Below are 24,521 nucleotides of genomic sequence, written 5' to 3'. Positions count from 1 at the left end.
ACCACTGAAAACAACTGTTAGCGGCTGACTGTCAATAGCAGGACACGTAATGAGTGCCATGACACCAAATATCCTTCTACTAAGCGCCTGGAAATGGTCCAGGCAGAGACAGGGATGTGTCATGAAAGGGCTACCTGTGTCTAAATCAGGGACAATTAAACTGTTGGTGCTGATTGTAATTTCAGTGAATCAAACAATCCTCTCTACTGGTTGTCTCTCTGGGCCATGCAGAGCCTGTTCACCATGTGTGCGTGCCCTCACGTAACCAATTATCCTAATAGCTAAGTCAGAACGGCCTAGATGGCAGGCAATTCACTGAAAAGGCTATTCTTCTTCATTCCAGTGATCAGGGGCGTAACTAGAGGTGACTGGGCCCCACAGCAAATATTTGTAAGGGCCCCCCTCAGCGCACTTCGCACCTCCCTTCTCCTGTGTATACCCCACTCCTTTGGCACAGTGTAGCGGTATACTGTATATTGTGTGGCACAGTGTAGAGGTATACTGTATATTGTGGGGCACAGTGTAGCGGTATACTGTATATTGTGTGGCACAGTGTGGCGGTATACTGTATATTGTGTGGCACAGTGTAGAGGTACACTGTATATTGTGAGGCACAGTGTAGAAGTATACTATATATTGTGTGGCACAGTGTAGCGGTATACTGTATATTGTGTGGCACAGTGTAGAGGTATACTGTATATTGTGTGGCACAGTGTAGAGGTATACTGTATATTGTGTGGCACAGTGTAGCGGTATACTGTACATTGTGGGGCACAGTATAGAGGTATACTGTACATTGTGGGGCACAGTGTAAAAGGTATACTGTATATTGTGTGGCACAGTGTAGCAGTATACTGTATATTGTGTGGCACAGTGTAGGCTATATGTGTATAACATAAACATATTTCACATGAAAACTTACAATTGCTTGGCCCTTGGGGATCTCGGACACCACTTCCACACTTGGCTGGGGGGCTCGGTGGAGCTGATGTTGTGTTTTATCCTAATGAGAAAGATTTTATAATAAGGATTTGGAGAAGGGGCAGAGGGATAGCAGAGCAGGGAGAGGCCGGTGCTGCTACTAGGGGGTCATACCATGGGGGAGTAATAACGCCCACCATAATGCCCCCCCCCAGTAGTAATAATTCTCCTTATAATGTGACAGTGCAAAAATACCCCCTTTTATTGCCCCCAATTGAGCTAATGTCCCCATAGTGCCCCATAATGTGCCAGTATAAAATACCCCTATATAGTGCCCCCAGTAAATTCCCCCATAGTGCTCCTCTCCCCCCTTCCTGCTAGTGCCCCCCATAATGTACCAGTATAAAATGCCCCATATATAGTGCCCCAGTAGATGCCCCTCAGTGTCCGTCCTCTGATAGGCTGCCGGCCTAGTGTCCCCCATAATGCCCCCCAATAATGTGCCAGTAAGTGTCCCCATAGATGCCCCCCCCATCATGTGCCAGTATCAAGTGCCTCCCCCCCCACATGTCCCAGTATCATAGTGCCATCTCCCCTCATGTGCCAGTATCAAGTGCCTCTCTCCTTCCCACCCCCCATGTGCCAGTATCATAGTGCCAAACCCCCATGTGCCAGTATCAAGTGCCTCTCTCTTCCCCCCCATGTCCCATTATCATAGTGCCATCTCCCCCCCAAAAAAGTGCCAGTATTAAGTGCCCCCCCATGTGCCAGTATCATAGTGCCAACCGCCAGCCCCCCACATGCCAGTATCAAGTGCCTCTCTCCTCCCCCCATGTCCCAGTATCATAGTGCCATCTCCCCCCCCACAAAAAAGTGACAATATCAAGTGCCTCTCTCCCTCCCCCTCCCCATGTGCCAGTATCAGGGGCCTCTCCCCCCCCATGTGCAAGTATCAAGTGCCAACCCCCCCTCTCCCCTCCAGGTGCCAGTATCATAGTGCCATCTCCCCCCCCCACAAAAAAAGTGCCAGTATCAAGTGCCTCTCTCCCTCACCCCCCCATGTGCCAGCATCAGATGCCAACCCCTCTCCCCCCCATGTGCCAGTATCAGGTTCCTCTTCCCCCCCATGTGCCAGTATCAGGTGCCAACCCCCCCTCCCCCCAGGTGCCAGTATCAGGTGCCAACTCCCCTCCCCCCATGTGCCAGTATCAGGTGCCTCCCGCTCCCCCATGGCAGTAACAGTCGGGTATTAAAATAATAATAATAATAAACACTTCTACTTACCTCCATGTCAGCGATGCAATGCAGCCTCTTCCTGTGTCCCGCCCTGTATGTCCTTATATGGAGTCAGTGCTTGTATTTCAGAAAAGATTCTGCTGGGATTCGAACCCACGACCTTCTGCTTCAGAGCGAAAGCAGCTAACCACAAGACCATACCAGCTGTCTTGCTGCTGACTGAAAAAATATGAGACTTCTACTGTTATAGCTGGCTAAGTGTACATCTATACACATGACAGCTGCTCATATATAGAGATATAGCATATATATCTCTATATATGATAGCTGCCCCAGCAAACCCAGCTCTGCTACATCTATGCATATGACAGCTGCCGAAACACACCCAGCACTGCTATATCTCTATATGACAGCTGTCCCAGCACACTCAGCTCTGCTATATCTCTATATATGACAGCTGCCCCAGCAAACCCAGCTCTGCTACATCTATACACATGACAGCTGCCCAAACACACCCAGCACTGCTATATCTCTATATGACAGCTGCCCCAGCACACTCAGCTCTGCTATATCTCTATATATGATAGCTGCTCCAGCACACCCAGCTCTGCTACATCTATATATCTCTAAGTATTGTTATACAGTAGATAAATATATAGAGATATAGCAGAGCTGAGTGTGCTGGGGCAGCTGTCATGTGTATAGATGTAGCAGAGCTGGCTGTGTTTCGACAGCTGTCATGTGTATAGATGTAGTAGAGCTGGGTTTGCTGGGGCAGTTGTCATATATAGAGATATAGTAGAGCTGAGTGTGCTGGTGCAGCTGTCATGTGTATAGATGTAGCAGAGCTGGGTGTGTTTGGGCAGCTGTCATGTGTATAGATGTAGTAGAGCTGGGTTTGCTGGGGCAGCTGTCATATATAGAGATATAGTAGAGCTGAGTGTGCTGGGACAGCTGTCATATAGAGATATAGCAGTGCTGGGTGTGTTGGGGCAGCTGTCATGTGTATAGATGTAGCAGAGCTGGCTGTGTTTCGGCAGCTGTCATGTATATATATGTAGTAGAGCTGGGTTTGTTTGCTGGGGCAGCTGTTATATATAGAGATATAGTAGAGTTGAGTGTGCAGGTGCAGCTGGCATGTGTATAGATGTAGCAGAGCTGGGTGTGTTTGGGCAGCTGTCATGTGTATAGATGTAGTAGAGCTGGGTTTGCTGGGGCAGCTGTCATATATAGAGATATAGCAGAGCTGGGTGTGTTGGGGCAGCTGTCATGTGTATAGATGTAGTAGAGCTGGGTTTTCTGGGGCAGCTGTCATATATAGAGATATAGCAGAGCTGAGTGTGCAGGGACAGCTGTCATATAGAGATATAGCAGTGCTGGGTGTGTTGGGGAAGCTGTCATGTGTATAGATGTAGTAGAGCTGGGTTTTCTGGGGCAGCTGTCATATATAGAGATATAGCAGAGCTGAGTGTGCAGGGACAGCTGTCATATACAGATATAGCAGTGCTAGGTGTGTTTGGGCAGCTGTCATGTGTATAGATGTACAATTAGCCAGCTATAACAGTAGTCTCATATTTTTTCAATCAGTTGAAATGCAGCCTTTATGGAGGTTGTGGGTTCGAATCCCAGACCAGGAGACTTTAGCAGGACAGTAAGATTAGATCACACTAGCGGCTGCTGTGAAGGGGCCCTGAACACGATATTTAACTAACTTGAAAATAAACTGTCACACATGCTGCCGGGCCCTGAAGCAGCTGCTTCCCCGGTAGTTACGCCACTGCCAGTGATGTGCCCCTTTTCAAAGTCCGTTACGCAGGCAAAATGTCTTTGAATACATCGTAAGGCATGTTTATTAGTCAACAATCTGTCACCAACAGGTACGCTACCCAAAGGTAGCATCTAAAGGCCTTTTTATGGGGCAGCAAAGTAAGCACTTTTATGCCCTCTTTAGTGTTGAGAGAATCAAAGCATCCAAAGTTGAATTCGGTCCAAAGTTTAGGGAAAATTGGATTCACCACAAATCTGAATTTCCTTGCTCTTCATGGTAATGAATAGATTTTTATCTAAAATGTCAGCTACACGTGTTGCAAAGTAAAAGTAAGACACCCGGGAACACAAGATCACCCATAAGGCCGTGCAGCCAGCCAATCCGCAGATAGCTATTCCCTGTGAAGTCACAACACTATAAAAGCCTCATCCCCTGTGGTCTCTGCCATTTCACTGTGAGCTGAGCATAGAGAGAGACATGACAAGCACGAATGTACTAGGGGCAGTGTCGATGCAAACTGTTAAATCTAAAGAATATTGGAGAGGAAGAGTGCAGGGTCTGTGCCGGGAGATCGTAGGGTGAGTTTTTGAGACTGTAGGGAGAGCATAGGGAGACTGCAGGTTGAATGTAATCTCCGCATTTATGTTGTTCAACAGCACTCATAGTTAATCTGTCATTTTACACATAGACTTACTGTGCATCAGACTCGGTATTAAAGGGCGGTCTAATATATCACAGCGTTTATCTTGTTCAACTGCTGCGACATTAAAAGTAGCAACAGAAGAAGGGGTGGTGACAACAGATACCCATAGCCAGGAATTGGTGGGTTCCTCTGACGCCACTCTTAGTTGGCATGGCCCAGGAACTTCCTCTGTGCTCTCACCTGTCCTGAATCTGCCTTTTACTACTTCTCATTCTGCCAGCCAAGTAATGTACGTATGCTGTCAGCTCAGCTTCTCATCAAGGAGGACTGTCAGCAGTTACAGGCTAGCCCAAACTTGGCAGAGAGGTCCATTGCGGACTCCTCTAGATGTGCAACTACCGATGATGACAGTCGAGAGGTAACACATGTTGCAAGAGGTCAGGGACATCCACAGGAGACAGGTGAGGGTGACACAAGTGACATTCAAACAGATGTAGATGATGATGCATGTGTGAGCTGGATGAAGAAGGGGCATCATCATCATCATCAGGGGGAGAGGCTGGCAGTATATCAGTGAGAGAGCATGCTGGCAGCGTGCCAGTGAGACAGCAGGGTGGAAGCTTGCCCATGAGACAGCAAGGAGGAAGCTTGCCCGTGAGACAACAGTGTGGAAGCAGTGGGAGATCTGCAGCCAAACCCAGGAGGGGAACACCTGCTGCTAAGGATACTACCTGTGAGGAAAACATTAGCAGTGCACAGGTTCATAAAAGAAGCGGCAAGCAGGCATCACGTGTGGGGAAGGGAAAATGTCATACTCGCCTGTGTGGGAATTTTTCACCAAGTCGTGGGAAAACCATGCCACTCTTTTAATTTTACAGCCTGATGCAGCAATCGCTGCATCTCCCATTGGCTCGAGCAGTCTTCTTGTGTATCCCCGGGAATGCCCCCCATTTTTCTGTCCTCTTTTATCAATTTGTTGGATCCAACTGCCAGTCACCTGCTGCACCATTAGATACTCTTCCATCTGGTATTTCACCTTTAATCACAGGCCGATGTTTGCAAGTTTAACATGTGTCACTTTATGTGATAATAGCTTTGGAACCCTTTTACTTATCCAAGCCATTCTGAGATTGTTTTCTCTTGACACATTTTACTTCATGAAGTCATAAAACTTCACCTTTTTTATGAAAAAATCCCAAATTTACCCAAAATGTAAAAAAATTTGCAATTTTCAAAATTTCCATTTCTCTGCTTTTAAAACTAAAAAGTGATACCTCATAAAATGTTTATTACTTAACATTCCCCATATGGCTACTTTATGTTGGCATCATTTTTTTAATTGTAATTTACATTTTTAGGACATTAGAAGGCTTGGAAGTTTAGAAGCAATTTTTGGAATTTTAAACAAAATTTCCAAAACCATTTTTTTTGCACCAATTCAGTTATAAAGTGATTTTGAGGGGCTTATGTAAAGGAAACCACCCATAAATTGCCCCATTTTAGAAACTACACCCCTCAAATGATTCAAAAACGGATGTTACAAACTTTGCTAACCCTTGAGGTGTTCAACAAGAATTAAATGGATGTTACTTTTCAAAATGTCACTTTTTTGGTAGATTTTTTATGTTAATCATTTTTTTCTTGCAATACAGCAAGGGTTAACAGCAAAATAAACCTCAATATAAATTACTTTGATTCTGCAGTTTACATAAATACCCCATATGTGGCAGTAAACTGCCCTATGGGCACGTAGCAGTGGTCAGAAGGAAAGGAGCACCATATGGATTTTGCTAGAATGGTTTTTAGATACTGTGGGGGTTTAGCTCTTCTCCGGGGGTCATTCTCACAATACCAGCAACAACAAAATGACAAAATAATAAACACTCGCCCGTCCAGGCTCTAACTAAACACAAAGTTTCCTGACTCACCTAGGTCAGAGTTTACACCCTGTGACCTTATGCGGCTTTGTCAGCCAATGTCCCACAGCCTGCTGGCTGTACAGAGCACAGTACGCCCACTATCTCCAGTTAACTGTTTCTTGTGGGGGATTTGGGCTCAGTAGTCTGCCTGACTATGGCCCTGTGACCCTTCCAGGTGTCGCTACGTACCCCAACTCCAGGCTACCACCCAGCCTCGTGGCCCCTCAGCCTTGCCTGGCTGAGTCCACACTCACAGAGCCTCCAGGCCTCTGTCACAGTCTCTGTCCCGAGACAACACTTCCCCCTTGCTGACACCCTGGGAGGTGCTTTATGCCAGCCTTATTACCTCCAGCTTACCTCACCTGAGGTGGAATAGGGGTGTGGACCGCACTATCCACCCCTTCCTTTCCTCTAACCTGCGTGAGACCTGTCACTGTCTCACAATACCCTTTTGTATTTGAAGAGACCCTCACATACCCCTACAGTGGAAACCCTTAAAAAGTGACCCAATTTTGAAAACTACACCCCTTAAAGAATATATTAAGTGGGTACTGACCACTTTGACCCCCTAAACATTTTACGAAATTTGGAAACACTTGGCCGTGAAAATGAAAAGTGTAATTTCTTCCAAATTTTTCATTTTCACACGGGGTAAAAGAAGAAACATCACCCCACATTTTGTTACCCATTTTCTCCTGAATACGGCAACACCCCATACAGTATATGATGGTAAACTGCTCTAGGGGGACATGGCAGGACTCAGAAGAGGAGCGCCATATGGCTTTTGCAGCTCAGATTTTGATGGATTGGTTTACAGGTGGCATTGGTTTTTATTTTTTAAGTTATTGTCTTATGTGGGGGTTCATTTTTTTGCGGGAGGAGGTGACATTTTTATTGGTACCATTTTGGGGTACATAAGACTTTTTGATTGCTTGATATTACACTTTTTGTGAGGCAATGTGACAAAAAATGGCTGTTTTGGCATAGTTTAAAAAAATATATAATTGTTACAGCATTCACCTGAGGGGCCATTTTATGTGATATTTTTATAGAGCAGGTTGTTATGGATGCAGCGATACCCAATGTGTCTATTATTGTTATTTTTGTTATGTTTTACACAGTGAAAGCCTTTATGAACAGAATAAAATCTTGTTTTTGTGTTACCATTTTCTGAGAGCCATATTTTTATTTATTTTTTGGCCGATTGTCTTAGGCTCTCATTTTTTGCAGGATGAGACGACGGTTTGATTGGTACCATTTTGGGCTAAATATTCCTTTTTGATTGCTTGGTGTTACACTTTTTGTGAGGCAAGGGGACCAGAAAATGTGTTTTGGCACTGTTTTTTTTTTTTTTTTACGGTGTTCACCTGGCAGGGTGGGTCTGATACCCTTTACTATGCATTACAATACTTCTGTATTATAATGCATTGGCTGCAAGTGTATTACCAGTGTAATACACTTACAGCCTTCCTGCCTGTGAGATCCAGGGGGCTCACAGGCTGACACGGATGGCAGCCACAATGCCTAAGGAAGGCATTGGGCTGCCGTTCAAGTCATCGGATCCCCGTCATAGCAGTGCGGGGACCCGATGGAAACACAGACCCATCAGGATACAGCACATGCGCGTCAGTACAAAGGTTAATACGCCAGCATCAGTGTTTTCATCAGTGCTGGCGCATACAGCAAGGTTACGGCTATCAGTGACTGCTGGACCCCTGTAGCTGTACGGCGCTGGGTTTTCTGGCCCAGTTCCCAGTGCCACAAATATATGGCACTGGTATCCTAAGAGTTAAAGAGGACCTTTCACCACTCCCGACCTGCCTGTTTAAATAGCTACATGTATTCCTCATGTAATAATAATTCTTGAGCATCTATTCTTATCACTCTATGTTGTGCCATTCCTTTATTATTTCTTCTAGAAGTTATGAATGCATTGCTAGAAGTCTGCAGTAAGGGTACAGAGGGGTAAAAAAACAGTTATGAGTGCGTACCTGCACAGACTCACTCTATCCAATCAGTGCTGCCATTTTCAGACTGTGCAGATACACCTACCCAACTTATTACCACCCCTCTGTACCCTTACTGTAGACTGCTAGCAATTAATTCATAACCTCTAGCAGAAATAATAAAAGAATAGTACAACATGGAGCCATAAGAACAGATGCTCCAGAATTGTTTTTGCATGAGGAATGCATGTAGCTATTAAAACGGGCATGTCAGGAGTGGTGAAAGGTCCTCGTTAACTGTAATACATGTTTAAAGCAAAATACCATCCGGTTCATAGTATATATTTATATAGTTTTTTATTTTAAACTTGGAATATGGAAATAATTTTTTTTTTAAAGGGATTCATGTCTACAGTGTTACATGGTTACAGTTAATATGGTTGAAAAAAGACATAAGTTCATCAAGTTCAACCAAGGAATTGATGGGGACGCGAATCCCAGAAGGATTCATTTTCATAAGCATTAATGTAATTTACTCTTAAGAACTCATCTAAACCCTTTTTTAAACTGTCCACTGTTCCTGAGGTGACCATATCCTTAGGAAGTCTATTCCACAGTTCCATAGTTATTATCCATATAGTGCCCCATTGTCTCTTGAGGGCATTTGAGATGGAACAGTTTTTCACCGTATTATTTGTATGGCCTATTTATATATTTGTATAGTTTATTCATTTCCCCGCTTAGACATCTCTTCTCAAGACTAGATGCATTTAATTATTTTAATTTTTCTTCATAACGAAGACCCTCCATGCCCCTTATCAGTTTAGTCGCTCTCCTCTGTACTTTTTCCAGCTGCAGAGCATCCTTTCTATGACTGGTGCCCAGAACTGAACTGCATATTCCAGATGAGGCCACACCAACGCTTTGTAAAGTGGTAATAATACATCCCCGCCCCGCAACTCCATGCCTGACAATATCCTGGTAGCCTTAGAAGCAGCTGATTGACATTAAATGCTGTTATGTAATCTACCATTTACAAGTACACCCAAATCATTCTCTATAAGTGACTCTCCCACTGCTACATCACCTAGGACACATGAAGCACAGAGATTATTACTACCAAGATGCATAACTTTACATTTATCCACATTGAACCTCATTTGCCAAGTCAGAGTGTTCAAGTCAGCTTGTATTTTATGGACATATTCCATAGACTGCACAGTACTACACAGCTTAGTGTCATCTGCAAAAATAGAAATGGTGCTATTAATCCTGTCCTCAATATCATTAATAAATAAATTAAATAATAGAGGAGCCAGCACTGAACCTTGGGGTACACTACTTATAACCCGGGACCATTCTGAATAGGAATCATTGATCACAACTCTCTGGACACAGTCCTTCTGCCAGTTTTCAATCCAATTACAAACTATGCTTTCCAAGCCTATAGACCTTACGTTACCTATTAAACGTTTATGATGGACAATATCAAAAGCCTTTGCAAAATCCAGAAACACTACATCCACAGCCGCCCCTCTGTCCAGACTTCTACTCACCTCCTCATAAAAACAAATCAGGTTAGACTGACAACTTCTTTCCTTGGTAAATCCATGTTGGTTATCACTTATAATATTATTTACAGTAACAGACTCCTGTGTATAGTCCCTTGAGAGTCCTTCAAACATTTTTTACACAACTTAAGTTAAACTAACTGGTCTATAATTACCTGTAGAGGACCTAGATCCTTTTTTTAATATGGGCACCACATTTGCCTTGCACCGATTATTTGGGGCACATCAATGATTACACTGAGCTCTTCAAGAACTCTTGGGTGTAATCAATCTGGACCTGAAGCCTTGTTCACATTTACCTTATTTAACTTAGCTTGAGCCATATCTACAGTTAGCCAATTGAGGATATTACTGGATGCACTAACAGCTCCAGCACCACAGATATCAGATCCGTTCTCTTCTTTTGTGTTAAGAAATAATTTATGTTCTTTCAGTAGTTTTCCATTTGACAGAACAGAGCCATTTACAACTGTATTGTGTACATTTTTATATTTATTCCCAGTCTGCTTTTGAAAGGTTTTCGTTGTTTGTATTTTTTTCAGAGTATATGATATGAAGCCCATTTTTTGTTTTGCATTTTCAGTTTTCCTCCCAGCGCTCCAATAGCCATAACTTTTTAAATTTTCCATTCATATAGCCATATGGGGGCTTATTTTTGGGGGGATAATTTTTACTATTTAAAAGCACCATTCAATTCCAAACTTGAGGGCTTGATTTTTGCAGGATGAAATTTAGATGTTATTGGTACCATTTTTGTGGTACATATGACTTTTTGATCACTGTTATTATATTTTTTTGGGAGGGGGTGACTAAAAACATCTAATCATGTTTAAAAAAAAATGTTTTCCTTTTCCATTGCGGTTATCAGCGCACAGGAAATTATTATTAATATTTTAATAGTTCAGACATTTTCGGATGAAGCGAACCTTATAGGGAAAGGGGAGTGATTTAAACGTAATTTTTTTTTTCTTTTTTACTTTTAGAGTGACAACTTTTAACCCCAATAGGGGGCTAGAACCTGGGATCTTTTGATCTGTTGTCCTATTTACCCTAATAAAAATCTATTAGGGTGAATAGGATTTTGATGCGCTGCTTGCTGATGCGTGCCTCATGCACAGCATAGCAGGGAGGTTATTATGGCAGACCTGGGAAGCTTCAAAAGTGTTAAGGTTGCTATGGTAACCAATCAGAGCCCTGCGCTTTTACTGCAGGGGGCTCTGATCAGAAGGCAAAGGGAGTCGCATCCCTCTGCCTTACCTCACAGATGCCACGATCTGTGTTGATCGCAGCATCTGAGGGATTAAATGATGGGGTTCGGCAGGATCCTTATTCCCCATGATTGCGGCAAGGTATGGGTATGGAGCGGACTCACTGCAGCAGCAGCCAACTCCATACATTCCCTCAGCCACCATGATGTATGGGTATACCTGATATATCTCCTCTTCTCCCCTCCTTTTAAGCCCTTGAATGCAGTGACAATAGCAAATAACATTAAAGTGCTACTGACACATACAGGTCCTTCTAAAAAAATTAGCATATTGTGATAAAGTTCATTATTTTCTGTAATGTACTGATAAACATTAGACTTTCATATATTTTAGATTCATTACACACCAACTGAAGTAGTTCAAGCCTTTTATTGTTTTAATATTGATGATTTTGGCATACAGCTCATGAAAACCCAAATTTCCTATATAAAAAAATTAGCATATTTCATCCAACCAATAAAAGAAAAGTGTTTTTAATACAAAAAAAGTCAACTTTCAAATAATTATGTTCAGTTATGCACTCAATACTTGGTCGGGAATCCTTTTGCAGAAATGACTGCTTCAATGCGGCGTGGCATGGAGGCAATCAGCCTGTGGCACTGCTGAGGTGTTATGGAGGCCCAGGATGCTTCGATAGCGGCCTTAAGCTCATCCAGAGTGTTGGGTCTTGCATCTCTCAACTTTCTCTTCCCAATATCCCACAGATTCTCTATGGGGTTCAGGTCAGGAGAGTTGGCAGGCCAATTGAGCACAGTAATACCATGGTCAGTAAACCATTTACCAGTGGTTTTGGCACTGTGAGCAGGTGCCAGGTCGTGCTGAAAAATGAAATCTTCTTCTCCATAAAGCTTTTCAGCAGATGGAAGCATGAAGTGCTCCAAAATCTCCTGATAGCTAGCTGCATTGACCCTGCCCTTGATAAAACACAGTGGACCAACACCAGCAGCTGACATGGCACCCCAGACCATCACTGACTGTGGGTACTTGACACTGGACTTCAGGCATTTTGGCATTTCTCTCTCCCCAGTCTTCCTTCAGACTCTGGCACCTTGATTTCCGAATGACATGCAAAATTTGCTTGTACTTTGGACCACTGAGCAACAGTCCAGTGCTGCTTCTCTGTAGCCCAGGTCAGACGCTTCTGCCGCTGTTTCTGGTTCAAAAGGGGCTTGACCTGGGGAATGCGGCACCGGTAGCCCATTTCCTGCACACGCCTGTACACGGTGGCTCTGGATGTTTCTACTCCAGACTCAGTCCACTGCTTCCGCAGGTCCCCCAAGGTCTGGAATCGGTCCTTCTCCACAATCTTCCTCAGGGTCCGGTCACCTCTTCTCGTTGTGCAGCGTTTTCTGCCACACTTTTTCCTTCCCACAGACTTCCCACTGAGGTGCCTTGATACAGCACTCTGGGAACAGCCTATTCGTTCAGAAATGTCTTTCTGTGTCTTACCCTCTTGCTTGAGGGTTTCAATAATGGCCTTCTGGACAGCAGTCAGGTCGGCAGTCTTACCCATGATTGCGGTTTTGAGTAATGAACCAGGCTGGGAGTTTTTAAAAGCCTCAGGAATCTTTTGCAGGTGTTTAGAGTTAATTAGTTGATTCAGATGATTAGGTTAATAGGTCGTTTAGAGAACCTTCTCATGATATGCAAATTTTTTTAGATAGGAAATTTGGGTTTTCATGAGCTGTATGCCAAAATCATCAATATTAAAACAATAAAAGGCTTGAACTACTTCAGTTGGTGTGTAATGAATCTAAAATATATGAAAGTCTAATGTTTATCAGTACATTACAGAAAATAATGAACTTTATCACAATATGCTAATTTTTTTAGAAGGACCTGTATACCTGTGGGTAAAATTACGGTTGAGAGTGGAAACTATGTGCTTAAAAACACACTGCTCTGTCGTATGTGTCATGCTTTTTCATATTTATTTATTTATTTACTCACTTAGCATCAACAGTGGCTTGTTGGAAACAAGCGTCCAAAAATTGTCAATAAACCAAAGAAATCTTAAAAAGTTTCTGTGTTCCTCTTTAACGAAAAAGCAATGAAACATCTGCTGAATGTCCGCCATGAAGGCAACAGAGTCTTTACGAAAACAAAGCAGTACTCCTAAGAGCTTGTTGTTAAGATCTGGACCTGAGAGCAGGACGTCGTTTAAGGAGACGCCTTCATATTTTGCACTAGAGTCAAAAGCTACTCTAATTTGACCTGGTTTCTTTGGGTGGTAAACCCCGAATAAGGGTAAATACCAACATTCTTCTGAGTTTTTAAGGGTGGGAGCTACCTCAGCATGACCATTCTCAAATATTTTCCTCCTGAAAGTAAAGAAGTAATCTTTAATTTCTGGCTTCTTATGTAAGCTACGTCTTAGAGAGACAAATCTTCTGTAGACTTGCTTTCTGTTGTTAGGCAAACGTTGTCTTTGAGGCCTGAAGGGAAGGAGTGCAACCCAACTATTTGTTTCATCCTTACTGATTTCCTTTTGCATGGTTTCTAAAAACAATCTGTCTTCGTGGGACATTGCTACCTGATTGTCCTCCTTGGTCCTTTGGAACACTGAGCAACCTAGGTGGTCTTTGTCACTTTCACAAGCTATGTCGTGGTCTAAAGAGTCTATGAAGGAACAAGGTAGGTGAGTACTATGTGGTAATTCCTTTATGAAGAAGTTGTTTTTACATGGTTGGAAGACAGAGGGACGTCCATTATCTAATGTGCTTGTAAGCATGCTATTAATGGAAGTTGGTTTGTGTATGCTTCCTAAGCAGACATCTCCTACTATGACCCATCCTAGGTCATGCCTTTGGGCATAAGGAGCATGATGTGGGCCATTAATCTGTTCTCTAGTTTCATGAACTTGTAAGATATCTCTCCCTAGGAGTAGGATTATCTGAGCGTTAGGATCGAGTTTTGGTAAGAGAAGGGCTATACGCTGTACAGGTCCTTCTAAAAAAAATTAGCATATTGTGATAAAGTTCATTATTTTCTGTAATGTACTGATAAACATTAGACTTTCATATATTTTAGATTCATTACACACCAACTGAAGTAGTTCAAGCCTTTTATTGTTTTAATATTGATGATTTTGGCATACAGCTCATGAAAACCCCAAATTCCTATCTCAAAAAAAATTAGCATATCATGTAAAGGTTCTCTAAACAAGCTATTAACCTAATCATCTGAATCAACTAATTAACTCTAAACACCTGCAAAAGATTCCTGAGGCTTTTAAAAACTCCCAGCCTGGTTCATTACTCAAAACCGCAATCATGGGTAAGACTGCCGACCTGACTGCTGTTCAGAAGGCCATCATTGACACCCTCAAGCAAGAGGGTAAGACACAGAGAAATTTCTGAACGAATAGGCTGTTCCCAGAGTGCTGTATCAAGGCACCTCAGTGGGAAGTCTGTGGGAAGGAAAAAGTGTGGCAGAAAACGCTGCACAACGAGAAGAGGTGACCGGACCCTGAGGAAGATTGTGGAGAAGGACCGATTCCAGACCTTGGGGGACCTGCGGAAGCAGTGGACTGAGTCTGGAGTAGAAACATCCAGAGCCACCGTGTACAGGCGTGTGCAGGAAATGGGCTACCGGTGCCGCATTCCCCAGGTCAAGCCACTTTTGAACCAGAAACTGCGGCAGAAGTGCCTGACCTGGGCTACAGAGAAGCAGCACTGGACTGTTGCATGTCATTCAGAAATCAAGGTGTCAGAGTCTGGAGGAAGACTAGGGAGAGGGAAATGCCAAAATGCCTGAAGTCCAGTGTCAAGTACCCACAGTCAGTGATGGTCTGGGGTGCCATGTCAGCTGCTGGTGTTGGTCCACTGTGTTTTTATCAAGGGCAGGATCAATGCAGCTAGCTATCAGGAGATTTTGGAGCACTTCATGCTTCCATCTGCTGAAAAGCTTTATGGAGATGAAGATTTCATTTTTCAGCACGACCTGGCACCTGCTCACAGTGCCAAAACCACTGGTAAATGGTTTACTGACCATGGTATTACTGTGCTCAATTGGCCTGCCAACTCTCCTGACCTGAACCCCATAGAGAATCTGTGGGATATTGGGAAGAGAAAGTTGAGAGACGCAAGACCCAACACTCTGGATGAGCTTAAGGCCGCTATCGAAGCATCCTGGGCCTCCATAACACCTCAGCAGTGCCACAGGCTGATTGCCTCCATGCCACGCCGCATTGAAGCAGTCATTTCTGCAAAAGGATTCCCGACCAAGTATTGAGTGCATAACTGAACATAATTATTTGAAGGTTGACTTTTTTTGTATTAAAAACACTTTTCTTTTATTGGTCGGATGAAATATGCTAATTTTTTGAGATAGGAAATTTGGGTTTTCATGAGCTGTATGCCAAAATCATCAATATTAAAACAATAAAAGGCTTGAACTACTTCAGTTGGTGTGTAATGAATCTAAAATATATGAAAGTCTAATGTTTATTAGTACATTACAGAAAATAATAAACTTTATCACAATATGCTAATTTTTTTAGAAGGACCTGTAAATGGGGGTGATGTATGGCTACCTCTGGTGTAGGGATCTCATGTCTATTATCAGGGATTTGGTTACATTCAGTAATAGTTGGTAAGGAAAGACACGTTTTGCCATCTATGGATTCAATTAGGTAGCCACTAGCTCTCCTCCCCGCTGTTTCTACAGTACCTGCACAAGTCTTTAGAGAATAAGGAGTGTTGGGTCCTTTGATGTTGAAAATGTCAAATAAAGTAGATTTGGCTAGGGACGCATTACTTTGGTCATCTAGGATGGTGTAAACATTGATGGCTTTGTCTCTGCAGCCCTTTGGGTATACTTTTGTGAGGCAGATTTTTTAGCAGGACCTGCCACCTGTGAGTCCTTTACAGACTTCAGTGCATTGTGAAGTAACTGGTGGTGGGTTAGCTTCAGAGTTACTTTCCTCCCCGCCATGCTCTCTGGCACTGTTACTCTGTGATGAGGTCCATGGGAAAGGCCCAGGATGTAAGGCCGTGTTGTGATCTGAGTTGTTGCATTCTGTGCATTTTACACAAACCTGACAGTCTTTGGCAATATGTGATGTTGATGAGCAGCACTTGTAGCAAATGCAGTTCTCCTTGAGGAAGGCTTTGTGATCTCCTATGGACATTTCTCTAAAGGCTCTGCACTTCAGAAGAGGGTGTGGCTTCTTGTGTAGAGGGCACTGCTTACCATGATCTTTGACTGTTTCACGGCTTGCGGAGCTGCAATGCCTGTAAGTATCTGCAGGTGAAATGTTAGTTTTGTGCACTGCCACTGATCCTTTGTGTGGTCTGTGGTCATAAGGAGTGAAACAAGACTGTGATAGATCAAAGCTAGGGTCATTACGAATATTAGCCTCTAGCCTTACAAAGTCAACAAACACGCTGAAGGGAGGGATTGGCACATTGTAGGTATGTTTGTACCTTGACGCGTGAGAGACCCATTTCTCCTGCCGGTTGTGGGGAAGCTTTAATACAATAGGCTTGACACCTCTGGCAGTGTCGAGGAAAGCAAGCCCCAGTAAATCCCCTTCAGCTTTGGCAACCTGTAATTCCATCAGTAGATCACTTAAATCCCTAAGTTTCTGGAACCCTTTGCTAGATATTTTAGGGAATTCGTCAATTCTTTTAAACAACGCATCCTCTATGACCTCTGCAGAACCACAACATTCATCAAGTCTATCCCAGATCTTTTTTAGGCCAATCTCTGGGTAGTTTATATTAATATCACTGATTCTCTTGGCATGTTCTACAGAGTCTTTTCCAAGCCAATCTACAAGAAAGTCTATCTACTCACTGTATGACAGACCCAAGTCTTTTACAATGTTATAAAAGGAGGCCCGCCATGCTCTATAGTTTTCAGGGCGAGCACTGAACTTCGCCAGTCCCTTTGTAACTAGCTCTCGTTTAGTAAAGAACCTGGCAAAGTCTATTGTGCTATGGTTACTACTAAGGTTAGTTGGAGGTGGAAAGTCACGGTGACAGTGCGGTGGGTGATCATACCTGTATGGAGTCTCTGACTTAGGCCAGCCCATGTCATACCGTCTTGTAGGATACGGTGGCTCTGCAGGCTGGACTGGAAGCTGGCTTCCTTGGTGTTCAGGGAAGTTAGCTGGAGATTTGTCACGTGGCTCTGTGCTCTCTTGTTGGTAGCTGCGGTGACTTCCAGTTTTCGGGTATTCCATTGCTTCCAAGAACTCTGCTTCAGCTATGGCGGCTGCCGTTTCTTTCTCTACGGCGAGTTTCTCTAACTTTGCATATAAGAGGACCTTTTGCATGTCTATTGAAGCCTGTTGCTTTGCTTTCTCAGCCTCTAGCTGTGCCCTTTCTTCTTTCATCTTCATTTCCAGCTGTGCCTTTTCTTCTTTCATCTTCATTTCTTGTTCGGCAAAGGCTGCTTTGACCTTTGCGTGGGCAATGGCAGCCGCATTGCTAACGGAAGACGACTTGGAGGAACCATCCCTCTCTGATCTTGTCTTGTAGCTTGATACTGTGCTTCTCGACATGGTGTTGGTAAAGACACTTAACTGCGTGGAAACTACTGTGCTGTGGAATGCCGGGCGCTGTGCTTAGGGAACGGTCACAGTATGCAATCAAATGTGTCTACATTGCTTGAAGCAGCTATCCCCTTGCAGCACTGGACTGTATAGAAGTCGCTGTGGTGTCCGTTTGCAGATAATGCGTGGACCGTAACAGACTTCTGTGTAGTCAGGTGCGTCTCTCTCGCTAGAAATCGCTGTTTACCGTCCTGTTCTCACAACATGTACCCCCGGGGTCTGTATGCAGTTCAACAGGCAGATATCACCATTGTACTAGTTAATAAGATGAGATTTGTTTCTGTAGTCTGTGGTTTTTATTAACCGGCAGTAGATAAGGTAAACTATAAGAAAAAAAAACTGAATATACAGCACAATGTACACAAAACCAATACAAAAACATGAAATAATCCCTTACCGACGATGCTTTAGTAAGAGACACACAATGTGCAGCTGCTCCTTCCATGAGGTGAAGGGTAAAGGAAGAAGGTGCCTGTCTCTTTCCCAGAGAGCACTGTGAGCAGGAAGTTAGGTGACCTAATGAATATGCATGGTTTAACCACTTTAACCCCGCTCGCTAAAACCCCCTTAATGACCAGGCCACTTTTTACACTTCTGCACTACACTACTTTCACAGTTTATTGCTCGGTCATGCAACTTACGACCCAAATGAATTTTACCTCCTTTTCTTCTCACTAATAGAGCTTTCATTTGGTGGTATTTTATTGCTGCTGACATTTTTGCTTTTTTTGTTGTTAATCAAAATTTAACGATTTTTTTGCAAAAAAATGACATTTTTCACTTTCAGCTGTAAAATTTTGCAAAAAAAAACCCCGACATCCATATATAAATTTTTCGCTAAATTTATTGTTCTATATGTCTTTGATAAAAAAATGTTTGGGCAAAAAAAAAAAATGGTTTGGGTAAAAGTTATAGCGTTTACAAACTATGGTACAAAAATGTGAATTTCCGCTTTTTGAAGCAGCTCTGACTTTCTGAGCACCTGTCATGTTTCCTGAGGTTCTACAATGCCCAGACAGTAGAAAAACCCCACAAATTACCCCATTTCGGAAAGTAGACACCCTAAGGTATTCGCTGATGGGCATAGTGAGTTCATTGAACTTTTTATTTTTTGTCTCAAGTTAGTTTTTTTCTTACAAAGTCTCATATTCCACTAACTTGCAACAAAAAATTAAAAATTCTAGGAACTCGCCATGCCCCTCACTGAATACCTTGGGGTGTCTTCTTTCCAAAATGGGGTCACTTGTGGCGTAGTTATACTGCCCTGGCAATTTAGGGGCCCATATGTGTGAGAAGTAGTTTGCAATCAAAATGTGTAAAAAATGGCCTGCGAAATCCGAAAGGTGCTCACCTAGGCTGCAATAAAGTGTCACACATCTGGTATCGCCGTACTCAGGAGAAGTTGGGGAATGTGTTTTGGGGTGTCATTTTACATATACCCATGCTGGGTAAGAGAAATATCTTGGCAAAAGACAACTTTTCCAATTTTTTTTATACAAAGTTGGCATTTGACCAAGATATTTATCTCACCCAGCATGGGTATATGTAAAATGACACCCCAAAACACATTCCCCAACTTCTCCTGAGTACGGCGATACCAGATGTGTCACACTTTTTTGCAGTCAAGGTGGGCAAAGGGGCACACACTCCAAAGTGCACCTTTCAGATTTAGCAGACCATTTTTTACACATTTTGATTGCAAAGTACTTCTCACACATTTGGGCCCCTAAATTGCCAGGGCAGTATAACTATGCCCATTTTGGAAAGAAGACACCCCAAGGTATTCAGTGAGGGGCATGGCGAGTTCCTAGAATTTTTTATTTTTTGTCGCAAGTTAGTGGAATATGAGACTTTGTAAGAAAAAAAAAATTATAAAAAATCATAATTTTCCGCTTACTTGTGACAAAAAATAAAAAGTTCAATGAAGTCTCTTTATTTTTTTGTCACAAGTTAGCGGAAAATGATAATTTTTTTATTATTTTTTTTCCTTACAAAGTCTCATTTTCCACTAACTTGCGACAAAAAATAAAAAAATTTAGGAAATTCACTGCGTGCGCGCCTTCACAGGAAATCTCGCGTCGCGCGAGATGACGCGTATATGCGTCGCTGAGCGCAGGGCTGCCACCTCCGGACCGCAGATCTGCGTTAGGCGGTCCGGAGGTGGTTAACAAGGCAGAAGATCCACTTACAGCTAAAGGTCACTAGATGGTGCTGAAGGCACACATATGAACACACACATTACCAAACTATGCAATAGTTAGGGAAGAGAAGACAGTACATATACAGAGGGACAAACGCTACTGGAACAACTAATCACAACTGGTGTGATATACCAGTTGCCCCCCAAAATACTGATTGAAGCATGGCTGTGATATACCTATAATATAATTTATATATAGTGCATGTGCAGTATTTGTGTGTGGTTCTGCTGAGATATCGCACCTATACAGAGGGACAAACGCTATTGGAAGAACTAATTGCAACTGTTGTTATATACCTGTTGTTGTCCCAAAATAAACTGATTAAGAGGTTCTTTATACCTGCTTCCACAAATACTGCTCTTTTATAGGGACTTTATCACAGGCATTTTAAAAATGACAGGCAGAAGAAGAGGCAGGCCATTCAGCAGGGGTGGTAGGGGTTGGACAGGTGCACAAGGCCAGAGCCTAAGTGGGAAGTTGGAGAAGGTGCATGCGATTATGTCAAAGGACGCACCAGAGTTAGTTGAGTGGCTCACTCAGCCTTCCGCTTCTGCACCCTCCTCATCCTCTGTATCAGCATCCTCCTCACTCTCTGCTGTGTGCACCCCCAAAGACACCACCACCATAGCCCCTCCACTCGAGTCAGAGCAATTATTTTCCCATCAATTTCTAGACCATACCGATGTGCAGGCATTCTTTGCATTGGATGAGGAAGAGGAGGTAGCAACGGCCGCCACCCAGTGGTCTGATGACAGTACCATGATCAACCCAAAGAGGGTGGTACCCGCTGTTGCTGCCTACTACGAGATCTCTAATTTCAGTGTTGGTGAAGGTAACATAGTAACATAAGGCCGAAAAAAAACATTTGTCCATCCAGTTCGGCCTGTTATCCTGCAAGTTGATCCAGAAGGTAGAAGCCAATTTTACCCACTTTAGGGGAATAAAAAATTATTTCCCGACTCCAATCAGAATAACTCCCTGGATCAACGACCCCTCTCTAGAAGCTATAGCCTGTAATATTATTACGCTCCAGAAATACATCCAGGCACCTCTTGAATTCCTTTATTGTACTCACCATCACCACCTCCTCTGGCAGAGAGTTCCATAGTCTCACTGCTCTTACTGTAAATAATCCTTTTCTATGTTTGTGTACAAACCTTCTTTCCTCCAGACGCAGAGGATATCCCCTCGTCACAGTCACAGTCCTGGGGACAAATTGATGATGGGATAGATCTCTGTACTGACCCCTGATATATTTATACATATTAATTCGATCTCCCCTTAGTCGTCATTTTTTCTAAACTGAATAGCCCTAATTTTGATAATCTTTCTGGGTACTGTAGTAGCCCCATTCCAGTTATTACTTTAGTTGCCCTCCTCTGGACCTTCTCCAGCTCTGCTATGTCTGCCTTGTTTACAGGAGCCCGGAACTGTACACAGTACTCCATGTGTGGTCTGACTAGCGATTTGTAAAGTGGTAGGACTATGTTCTTATCACGGGCATCTATCCCCTTTCTGATGCAACCCATTATCTTATTGGCCTTGGCAGCAGCTGCCTGACACTGGTTTTTGCAGCTTAGTTTGCTGTTTATTAAAATTCCTAGATCCTTTTCCATGTCAGTGTTACCGAGTGTTTTACCATTTAGTATGTACGGGTGACTTGCATTATTCCTTCCCGTGTGCATAACTTTACATTTGTCAGTGTTAAACCTCTTATCTGCCCAAGCCTCCAATCTATCCAGATCCTTCTGTAGTAGTATACTGTCCTCATCATTGTAAGTTACTTTACACAGTTTAGTGTCATCTGCGAAAATTGATACTTTACTATGCAATCCTTCTACAAGATCATTAATAAATATATTGAAGAGAATAGGGCCCAATACTGACCCCTGAGGTACCCCACTAGTGACAGTGACCCAATCTGAGTGTGTACCATTAATAACCACCCTCTGTTTTCTATCATTGAGCCAGTTACTTACCCACATACTGACGTTTTCTCCCAGTCCGAGCATTCTCATTTTATATACTAACCTTTTATGTGGTACAGGGTCAAATGCTTTGGAGAAGTCCAGATATACGACATCCATTGATTTGCCGCTATCAAGTCTAGAACTTACCTCCTCATAGAAACTGATTAAATTAGTTTGGCATGACCGCTCCCTCACGAAGCCATGCTGATATGGCGTTATTTGCTTATTTCTGTTGAGATGCTCTAAGATAGCATCTCTGTCACGGAAGGTGTACAGGAAACAAGACAACACAAAATGAATATACGACTCACTGGATCCAAAACTAAGGAACAAAAGGGAGACCCCTGCATCAGACCTGGCTCTCTCCCTTGCTGCTCAGCCTATGCGATAATCTCAATGGTAGATGATCGCATATCCTCGTACCTCGACTGTATAACACCTGAACACCCTATAATAGTGAGGGGACACGACCACCGGCTCCCTACACTAGATACGGAGGGAGTCAGGGTCACCTGGGATCCAGCAAACAGAAAAACACAAATGAATGCACAACACTTATCTTGTAGAAGACTGGGAAGTAGGATCAGCATGCACACACACTCCAGGAAGTAATATAAACCGCAAACTGATGCACTATGGGGAGGAATTTAAAGGGATGCAATCAGTCCATCTAACGAGATGAGGAACTGAAAGCAAAACAAAGGAAGCTCAAGGAGGAGGTTCTGAAAGGCATCTGTCAGAGCTTCTCAGATGTCTGGTGGTGACAGTACCCCTCCTTCTACGAGTGGACTCCGGACACTCAGAGCCCACCTTCTCAGGATGGGACCTATGGAAAGCCCTGATGAGACGAGTGGCCTTAATGTCCGTCACTGGGACCCACATCCTCTCCTCAGGACCATAACCTTCCCAATGAACGAGGTACTGGAGAGAACTGCGGGCAACATGAGAATCCACAATCCTAGAGACCTGAAATTCAAGATTACCATCAACCACAATCGGAGGAGGAGGCAAAGACGAGGGTACAATGGGTTGGACATAAGGTTTTAATAAGGACTTAGGAAAAACATTATGCATCTTCCAAGTCTGAGGAAGATCAAGACGGTAGGCAACAGGATTGAAGACAGACAAGATTTTGTAAGGCCCAATAAACTTAGGACCCAACTTCCAGGAGGGAACCTTCAATTTGATATTCTTAGTAGACAACCACACCAGATCACCAACATTCAGGTCCAGACCAGGCACATGTCTCTTATCCGCCACACGCTTATATCTCTCACTCATGCTCTTTAGATTATCCTGAATCTTTTGCCAAATAGATGACAAAGACGAGGAGAATCTGTCCTCATCAGATAAACCAGAAGACCCCTCTCCCGAGAATGTCCCAAACTGCGGATGAAACCCATATGCACCAAAAAATGGTGACTTATCAGAGGACTCCTGACGATGGTTATTTAAAGCAAACTCAGTAAGGGACAAAAAAGAACACCAATCCTCCTGATTCTCCGCCACAAAACAGCGCAGATATGTCTCCATATTCTGATTGACGCGCTCTGTCTGGCCATTCGACTGCGGGTGGAAAGCAGAAGAGAATGACAACCGAACCCCCAAGCGAGAACAGAAAGCCTTCCAGAATCTGGAAACAAACTGCGTGCCCCTATCAGAGACTATGTCTGAAGGAATACCATGCAATTTGACAATGCGATCAATAAATGCCTGCGCCAGTGTCTTAGCATTGGGCAAGCCAGGAAAAGGGATGAAATGCACCATTTTGCTAAAACGGTCCACCACCACCAGAATCACAGTCTTCCCCGAGGAACGAGGCAGGTCCGTTATGAAGATGTGTCCAAGGACAGGAAGGAATGGGTAAGGGAAGGAGAGGACCTGATGGCCGTGAATGAGGGACTTTGGCATGAGCACAGGTCTCACAGGCTGCCACAAAACCCTCAACCGACTTACGAAGCGTCGGCCACCAGAATCTCTGAGCGATGAGATCCACTGTGGCTCTTGCCCCCGGGTGCCCAGCAAGGACCGTATCGTGGTGTTCCTTAAAAATCTTGTGTCTTAAAGCGAGAGGCACAAACAACCTCCCAGGGGGACAAAGATCAGGAGTCTCTGACTGGGCTAACTGCACCTCTGCCTCCAATTCAGGATAAAGAGCAGAGACCACCACACCTTCAGCCAAAATGGGACCCGGGTCTTCAAAATTCCCACCTCCCGGAAAACAACATGACAGGGCATCTGCCTTCACATTCTTAACCCCAGGGCGGAACGTAACAACAAAAGTAAACCTTGAAAAGATCAAAGACCATCTGGCCTGTCTCGGGTTCAGATGCTTGGCTGACTCCAAGTAGGCCAGATTTTTATGGTCAGTAAACATGGTAATAGGGTGTCTGGCTCCCTCTAGCCAATGGCGCCATTCCTCAAAAGCTAACTTGATGGCCAACAACTCCCTATCTCCCACATCGTAATTTCTCTCTGCGGAGAAGAGTCTCCTCGAGAAAAAGGGACACGGTCGCCAT

This window comes from Bufo gargarizans, chromosome 3 (genome assembly GCF_014858855.1).
Source record: "Bufo gargarizans isolate SCDJY-AF-19 chromosome 3, ASM1485885v1, whole genome shotgun sequence".
Classification (NCBI taxonomy): Eukaryota; Metazoa; Chordata; class Amphibia; order Anura; family Bufonidae; genus Bufo; species Bufo gargarizans.
This window is presented reverse-complemented; position numbering follows the sequence as displayed.